The sequence below is a fragment of the Melanerpes formicivorus genome, unplaced genomic scaffold (assembly GCF_026170545.1).
Source record: "Melanerpes formicivorus ecotype bairdi unplaced genomic scaffold, bMelFor1.0.p_v2 SCAF_77, whole genome shotgun sequence".
Taxonomy (NCBI): domain Eukaryota; kingdom Metazoa; phylum Chordata; class Aves; order Piciformes; family Picidae; genus Melanerpes; species Melanerpes formicivorus.
In genome coordinates, this window is record NW_027142429.1 from 1,149,750 (window position 1) to 1,159,305 (window position 9,556).

A 9,556-nucleotide genomic window follows, 5' to 3' on the forward strand; every position below is an offset into this window, starting at 1 on the left:
TTCCCTGCAGCTGGTGCGTAGTAGGGAATATGGATATCCACTCAATACCGTGCCCTTTTGCCCAGCTCTTTACAAGGTTGTTCTTGAAATGAGTTCCGTTGTCTGGCTCAATCCTCTCTGGAGTTCTGTGTCTCCACAGGATTTGTCTCTCCAGACCGAGAATGGTGTTGCGTGCAGTTGCATGTGGAACTGGATAAGTTTCCAACCATCCAGTGTTTGCCTCTACCATAGTAAGCACGTATTGCTTACCAGAACGAGAACGTGGTAGAGTGATGTAGTCAATCTGCCAAGCTTCACCATACTTGTACTTGGACCATCTGTCACCATACCACAAGGGCTTAAGTCGTTTTGCCTGCTTAATAGCAGCACAAATGTCACAGTCATGGATGACTTGTGTGATAGGATCCATGGAAATGTCTATGGATCTGTCACGAGCCCATTGGTATGTTGCATCTCTGCCTCCATGTCCTGACGAATCATGAGCCCACCGAGCTAAGAATATCTCACCTCGGTGTTTCCAGTCGAGATCAAGATTAGAGTCCATGTCTACTTGAGAAACTCTTGCAGCTAGATCTGCCTGATGGTTGTGTTGTTGTTCCTCAGTAGCTTTGCTCTTAGGAATGTGAGCATCGATGTGTCTCACTTTCACTGGAATTCTCTCGATTCGATCAGCAATGTCCTGCCACAGGTTGGCTGCCCAAATGGGTTTTCCTTTCCTCTGCCAACCACTCTTCTTCCAGTTCTTTAGCCAACCCCACAGAGCATTGGCTACCATCCATGAGTCGGTGTAGAGATAAAGCTTTGGCCATCTCTCACGTTCAGCTACGTCGAGAGCTAGCTGGACAGCTTTTACCTCTGCGAACTGACTGGATTCTCCTTCTCCATCTTTCGCCTCTGCAACTCGGCGTGCTGGACTCCACACTGCAGACTTCCACCTTCGCTTGTTTCCAACAAGACGACAGGAACCGTCTGTGAACAAAGCATATTTCTTTTCATCATCAGAGAGGTCATTGTAAGGAGGAGCTTCCTCAGCACGAGTTACTTTCTCCTCTGGAGGTTTGGCACAGTTGATGCCTTCAGGCCAACTTGAGATCACCTCCACTAGACCAGGTCTTTCAAGATTTCCCATTCGAGCTCTCTGTGTTATCAGAGCCACCCACTTAGACCATGTTGAGTCTGTGGCATGATGTGGTGTGGAGCCTTTGCCTTTGAACATCCAATTCAAAACTGGTAATCTGGGAGCTAGAAGAAGTTGTGATTCAGTTCCAATCACTTCAGAAGATGCTTTTACTCCTTCATAGGCAGCTAAAATTTCTTTCTCTGTTGGAGTATAATTAGCCTCTGAACCTCTGTACCCTCGAGTCCAGAAACCAAGAGGTCGTCCACGTGTCTCACCTGGAGCTTTTTGCCACAAGCACCAGGTTGGACCATTGTCACTTGCAGCCGTGTACAGAATGTTCTTAATGTCTGGACCATCTCGGACAGGTCCCAGACCCACTGCTTGAATTACCTCTTGCTTTATCTGGTCAAAGGCTGCTTGTTGTTCAGGTCCCCAGTGGAAATGGTTTCTCTTTCGAGTCACATCATACAGAGGTTTCACAATCTGACTGTATCCAGGAATGTGCAGTCTCCAAAATCCCACTATGCCCAAGAAACGTAGGGTCTCTTGTTTGTTGGTGGGATTTGCCATGGTAGAGACTCTATTTACCACATCCACTGGAATGTATCGGCGTCCATCCTGCCACCGCACTCCCAGAAACTGAATCTCTGTGGTAGGTCCTTTCACCTTGTCTCTTTTGATGGCAAAACCTGCATTCAGAAGAATGTCAATGATTTTGTTACCTTTCTCGAAGACTTCCTCGGCAGTTTTACCCCAGACGATGATATCATCGATGAACTGGATGTGTTCTGGAGCACCGCCTTTCTCCAGAGCATCGTGGATCACTGCATGACAGATGCTTGAGCTGTGGATCCAGCCCATTGGCAGCCTGTTGAAAGTGTACTGGATTCCTCTCCAGGTGAAAGCAAACTGAGGCCTGCATTCCTCTGCTATGGGAATAGAGAAAAATGCATTAGCAATGTCTATGGTAGCATACCATTTGGCCTCTTTGGATTCCAGCTCATACTGTAGCTCCATCATGTCTGGTACTGCCGCACTCATAGGTGGTGTTACTTCATTCAGGGCTCGGTAGTCTACCGTCACATGCCAGTCTCCATTCTGCTTCCGCACAGGCCACACTGGACTGTTGAAAGGTGAATGAGTTTTGCTGACGACTTTCTGACTCTCCAACTGACGAATCAGATTCTGAATGGGCAACAAAGAGTCACGGTTGGTTCTGTATTGTCTGTGATGCACAGTCTGAGAAGCAACCAGCAATTTAATGTCCTGTATCTTATGTTGTCCCACAACTGCAGATTTATCAGAAAGCTCAGGTCTGGCAGACAGCTTCAATTTTTGTCCATCAATGTCTATAGAAGCTACTCCAAAAGCCCATTTGTAACCTCTAGGGTCTTTGAAACGCCCTTCTCTCAGAAAATCAATTCCCAAAATACAAGGTGCATCAGGTCCGGTCACAACTGTATGCTTCCTCCATTGTTTACCAGTTAAACTTATATTAACCTCTACCTTACTTAACTCTTGAGATCCACCAGTGACTCCCAGAGTAGTTATAGACTCTGATCCCTGATAATTTGATGGTATTATGGTGCACTGAGCTCCTGTGTCAACCAAGGCCCTGTACTTCCGAAATTGTGAAGTGCCAGGCCACTGGATGTACACATCCCAATAGATTCTATTATCTCTGTTATCCCTCTCCTCCCCCTGGCGGGAGGCAGGGCACCCCTAGTTATGGGGAACATGCGCACATGTGCATTGCACATAGTTTGCAGGGTTATAACTTTGCCTGTTATAACTGGAGCCACTGTTGGAGCCATAAGAGTCATTCTGGGGAACTGTGGAAGTAACAGCTACCCTTCTGGTATTGCTACCTCGGGTTCTGCCACTTTGCAATTCCCTCAGTCTCCTGAAAAGATTAGAAGTTGGTTGGCCATCCCAGCGGTTCATGTTCTCACCAAAGTGATCACGTAGAGTTATCCAAATAGTTCTACGTGATTGCCTTGGTGGTCTGTTTTGGAATGACCTGTTTTGGAATATCCTGTTTTGGAATGACCTCCTTGGAGGACGTGTATTCCTCACAGATGAAACTTGTACCCACCTGGAGGAAGAACTGAAATTATCCTTCTGTGCCAAGTGGTATATGGAATCTTTTAACTCTCTTATGCAATTCTGAATATCACCAGACATCGTTTTAATGGCCGAAACCAAAGAACCACGTGTCATGCTATCCTCCAATTGTCTCATTTCATCACTGAATTGGCCAACCGTGGGAAAAGCTCCACCATAACTTCTTGACACAATTCTGCTTGCCAGAATGTTTGCATAATTAGAAGGAGCAAGTTTGATGATCTTTTTAGCAAGACCAAAACCCACAGGAATGTCATCAGGATTCAGAGTTTCATGTTCACCATAGAGTAGCTCTCTAACAGCAAATTCTCTCAAGCGCTTAATTCCCTCGTCTATGGTAGTCCAGGGTTTAGGATTCCAGGGAAGATCATCTCGGGAAGGGTATCTCAGGGCAACCGCCATTAAAAGGCATATCCACAGATTAACCTTACCGAGAGCTTCGCCTAGATGTCTATCTATTCCATTGTCCCTTGAGAGAGTTCCTAACTGAGCTGCTGACTTGTCTCCAACTGTTAGAGCTGAAGCACCTGTATCATAACACCTACTAAGCCAAGCTAGAACTGGCTCCTTATCTGCCCTGGTGAAATCTTTACGGACATTTCACAATTCCTCCCGTGGTGACGAACAGTCTGAAATATCATCTTGGTCTTCGTCTCCCTGAATTCTTTGTCCATACAATCCTGCTGTCATTCTCCTAAGGATCTCTTTAAGCTGAGAACCACCTTTGCCAGCTGCTTTCCTAACTTCATCTCTATCCTGCTTTGATCTCACTAGGTTAGCTAGATCTTTAAAACAAACCTTCTCTTCCTCCTCAGCAGGATCTTTTAGAGTAGAGGGCCCCTCACCAGGATCAGTCTCCAGCTCCTCTTCTTCTCCATCTTTGGCCTTTGCACCTCTAGTCTTTAAAGGAGCCACCTTAACTGGAGCTGTGTTTGAATTTACAGCCACCTTAATGGAAGCTGACAGGTCCTGAGATAAATCAGCTGCTGGGGCAGTGACTTCCGGTCCCACCGAGGGAGTGGGTGGAAGTGATGTTGCTCCATTACTGGCCGACGGAGAAGAAGAAGGAGGAGAAAGAGTGGGAGAAGGAGTAGGCGCCATGTTGATACCAGCTGCCGCCTTTGGCAGCTTGCTAGAATCAGCAAAGTCATTTAGAGCTGCTTTACCAATTAACTTTTTAGCCTTCTTTTTAACTGACACAGGTTCTCCACAGTCCTCGTCACTAGATGACTCTGGGACTGATCGAGAGCCACGGCGTTTTCTTTTTGATCTAGTTTTAATAACAAAACAAGCTCTGGACACCTTTCTCTCTCGCCACAAGGAATACAGAGAAAACACATTAGTTATCACCAGCAGCAGAATTATACACATCACATAAATCACCTTTGGATCCCAGGCATCACCTAAAGTTACTATCTCCTCAGGTGGAATCTTAAAACCCTTTATCTCAATTGGGAGAGTGGTGGATGTAACATTCCTGTATCTCACTGGCCATAGGAAATTAATACATTTTCCATACCATAATTTAACTCTATACATAACCCACATATAAATTGTCCGCACCAAATATTTACCCAGGTAATCCAAAATCAAACCCAAGCAATATCTGTAAACCAGAGCCCCCAAAATTGAAAAGAATAATCGCTCCACAAACCACAATACCTTCATGTTTGCTAATTCAGCTGGAAAACACTAAATCAACCAAATAATAAATTGAACTAATTATCTGCCCCACGTTGGGCGCCAATAAAAAAAATGTGGTGGGTTTGGAAGGGGTAAGGCCAAGAAGCCTCCTCCCTTCCCCCTTGTAGGGTAAAGGAAAAAAAAAATTGAAGGGAAAGGAAAAAAAACTCGTAAGCTGAATTAGCAAAGCAGTGGAGCTATATTTACAAAACAATGTAGGGAATGCAGGGGAATATTTACAAATTTACAGTATCTACAATATATACAAAGATATACAACAGAGCAACACAGAAATGAGAGTGACCCCCCTCGGCAGAGGGGTCCCCCACCTCCGCTCTCCCCTCTCTCCCCCCCCTTTCCCCAGAATGGGATAGAAAGAGAAAGAAAAGAGAGGAAAAAAAGTTAGAAGCAGTTTGTGTTAATTGGAAAGGAGTTAATATACCGGCCTTTATCTGTCTTCAAGGCCGAGGCCTTGGCAGAAAGCCCAGCACAGAGACAGAGCTGCTGCACGAAGAAAAGACGGAAGCAAGACTGAAGATAGGGTGCTGGAAAAACCCAGTATAGTCCCAGCTCAGAAGGTGCTTCCTCCCACTTCACCAATGAAATTAGTTTAGATTATTCCTTCCGTTTACCAACTTCCGTCCACCATATTCCCTTTCTTAAGGGGGCAGCGTCAACCGGCCACAGGCACACTGCTGGCTCATGTTCAGCCTACCATCGACCAGCACCCCCAGGTCCCTCTCTGCCTGGCTGCTCTCAGCCACTCTGCCCCCAGCCTGTAGCACTGCCTGGGGTTGTTGTGGCCAATGTGCAGCACCTGGCACTTGGATGTGTTCAATCTCCTGCCCTTGGCCTCTGCCCATCTGTCCAGCCTGTCCAGGTCCCTCTGCAGAGCCTCTCTACCCTCTAACAGCTCCACTCCTGCCCCCAGCTTACTGTCATCTGCACATTTCCTGATGATGGAACCCAAGGACCACACTGCCTTGCTCTGCCTTCCCCCTGCATGTGGCATCCCCCTGGCAGCAGAGGCTCATCTGAAGGCTTAAGCCTGCTCAAACCTACCTCAGTTTAGCACTACAGCAAAGCAAACTGCAGCTCCCCCTGCAGCCAAGCAGCCCAAGAGGAGCAGAGCCAGGAGGTGACTCACTGAGGGTGTCACTGATGTCCCCCCCAGGCCAGCCCAGCAGCAGCCTGCCCCAGCTCCCAGGTTGCAGCTGATCTTCCCAGCTGTCCCAGCTCCAGCTTGAGGGCTGGGAGTCGTGGCCAAGCCTTTAACCTCTGCTGGGAACTGTTCCTGTCAGCAGCACTCCCCCTGCTAGGAAATGCTATCATGCTTAGGAGAATTTGGGCAGCTTTGCCTTGCAGTTCCTGGCCCCCAGGATGCCTTTGCTGGAAAGCCTGACAGCAGCCAGCCCCCAGGGCACTTTCCCAGAGGCCAGGGCTGCACAGAGCAGCGGAGTCACTCCTTCCCCCTCCTCTCCTGGATGTGTCTGCAAGCACTGAGCTCGCCCAGCCCCTCACACAGACTGTGTGCCAGGCCCACAGCATTTCTGTGGCCTTCTCTGAACCCTGCAGGATTTTCATCCCTCACTGGAGAGCTGCTGCAGCTGGAGATCATGTTCCCAAACACAGATTCCCTCCTACCACCACCACGTGCACACAGCAGTCACAGAGTGGTTTGGGTTGGAAGGCAGCTCCAAAGGTCATCCCCAACCCCCTGCAAGCAGCAGGGACATTCTCCACCGGATCAGGTTGCACAGAGCCTTATTGAGCCTGACCTTGAATATCTGCAGGGCTGGAGCCTCAGCCACCTCCCTGGGCAGCCTGCTGCAGAGTTCCAGCAGCCTCCTGGGGCAGAACTTGTTCCTCACATCCAATCCCAATCTGCTCTGCTCTCATTTCAAACCCTTGCCCCTGGGGCTGTCCCTGCAGGCCTTTGGGAGCAGTCCCTCTGCAGCCTGCTTGGAGCCCCTGCAGGGACTGGAAGGCTGCTCTGAGGTCCCCCTGGAGCCTTCTCTGCTGCAGGCTGAACACCCCCACCTCCCTCATCCTCTGCCCATAGCAGAGGTTCTCCAGACCCCTGATCAAATCCATGGCCTTCCTCTGGGCTTAGTCCACCAGGGCCATGTCCTGGTTCCATGACCACTCAGCTGGGTGAACCCAAAAACAAAGAACCCAGAAGAACCCAAAACAAAACAGCAATCAGGGACACAGAGAATGGGTTGGGCTGGAAGGGACCTCGAAGCTCATCCAGTCCCAACCCCCCTGCCATGGGCAGGGACACCTCCCCCCAGCCCAGCTTGCTCAAGGCCTCATCCAGCCTGGCCTCAAACACCTCCAGGCAGGAGGCAGCCACAGCCTCCCTGGGCAGCCTGTGCCAGAGTCTCCCCAGGCTCACTCTCAACAATTTCTTCCTCCTCTCCACTCTCAGTCTCGCCTCTCCCAGCTCAAAGCCATTGTTCCTCATCCTGGCACTCCCAGCCCTTGTCCAAAGTCTCTCCCACCCTCAATCAATTCAACTCAGGGTTGAATCTCAGGTGCCAGCACTGCTGCCACTCTATCCTACAGCCTCTCTCTGCCACCTGTCATAGAGTCACCAAGGTTGGAAAAGACCTCAGAGATCATCCAGTCCAACCTGGCACCCAGCACCTCCTGACTACTAGACCATGGCACCAAGTGCCACATCCAATCCCCTCCTGAACACCTCCAGGGATGGGGACTCCACCACCTCCCTGGGCAGCACATTCCAATGGCAAACAACTCCCTCTGGGAAGAACTTTCTCCTCACCTCCAGCCTGAACCTCCCCTGGCACAGCCTGAGACTGTGTCCTCTTGTGCTGGTGCTGGCTGCCTGGCAGAAGAGCCCAACCCCCACCTGGCTACAACCTCCCTGCAGGGAGTTGGAGAGAGCAAGAAGGTCTCCCCTGAGCCTCCTCTTCTCCAGGCTAAGCAACCCCAGCTCCCTCAGCCTCTCCTCACAGGGCTGTGCTCCAGACCCTCCCCAGCTTTGTTGCCCTTCTCTGGACACCTTCAAGTCTCTCAATGTCCTTCTTGAACTGAGGAGCCCAGAACTGGACACAGGACTCAAGGTGTGGCCTCAGCAGTGCTGAGCACAGGGCACAAGGACTTCCCTGCTCCTGCTGGCCACACTGCTCCTGCTGCAGGCCTTTCACTGATGCTGTCCCTGTGTGGCAGGAAGCTGTTGTAGCTCCTGGACTTCCCCATGGTCATTCTCCTTACATGAAGATTTTTCACCCACCCAGAAGCATCAATCAAGGAAAGTCAGAGCTGGCTACAGCAGGAGCATCTCATCCCTGATCATCTCACAGCTCACCAGGGAGCTTTAGCAGCAATGGTTATAAAACCTTCATAGGTCTGCAGTGAACAAAGAAGAGGTGAGGGGAAGGGTGTGGGGGGAAGGAGCTGAATCACTTCTGTCTCCCAGTTCATGATCAAGTTTGCAGGGTTTGTTCCTGAGGCCACTCTTGAATCCTGCCTTGCTGCCTCACACCACCACCACCTCTGCTCCCCTGAGCAGCCAGGTGGCACCAGAGCCACACTCCAGAGGATTTACAGTGTGTGACATTCACTCCATCAGCAGCTGCCTCTGCAGAGCCTCTCCAGAAGGAGCACCCGGGGGGGAATCTCTTTTGCAAGCATCTCTGTTCCCCTTCTCAGCTGCAGGCTCTCCCCACACAAGGCAGGGAGCCACTTGCCAAGCTTTGCCTGCTCATCTTCCCCTCCTGCTCCCCACACCAGGCTCACAAACTTGCCCTCTCTTCCTAAACCACATGAAACCTCTCCACACACAGGGACTCTCTTCCAGCCCCACTTTCTTCCCCATCTCCCAAAGCATCTCAAGGGGGTGGCAGGGAGCTCAGCTCTTGGCTTCTGATGAAGCTTGGGGCCATGGTGTAGTGCTGACCCTTCAACCCCGGGTCAGGTTGGACTGGATGACCTCTGAGGTCTCTTCCAGCTGGGTGTGTTCTGTGATCTTGTGCCACCACACTCCTGACACTGCCTGGCACAGCCCTGCCACTCCTTGGCACAGCCCTGACACTGCCTGGCACAGCCCTGACACCGCCTGGCACATTCCTGCCACCGCCTGGCACAACCCTGCGACTGCCTGGCACAACCCTGCCACCAGCTTTCGGTCTCCATCGACAGCGTCTCATTAACCGTCTCCAGGTGCCTGTAACCACCCAGCTCTGAGCCGGGGCCGTGCCAGGGCCGTGCCAGGGCTGTCTGGACGCCGTTATTCAGGAGGAGGAACCGGCGCTCGCTGCCCTTCCCTTCCCATTTCCCTTCCCTTCCCATTTCCCTTCCCATTTTCCTTCCCTTCCCCTTTCCCTTCCCTTTCCCTTCCCTTTTCCCTTCCCCTTTCCCTTCCCTTTCCCTTCCCATTTCCCTTCCCTTTCCCTTTCCCTTCCCTTTCCCTTCCCTTTCCCTTCCCTTTCCCTTTCCCTTCCCCTTTCCCTTCCCTTCCCATTTCCCTTCCCATTTCCCTTCCCTTTCCCTTCCCCTTCCCTTTCCCTTCCCCTTCCCATTTCCCTTCCCATTTCCCTTCCCATTTCCCTTCCGTTCCCATTTCCCTTCCCTTCCCTTTCCCTTCCCTTCCCATTTCCCTTC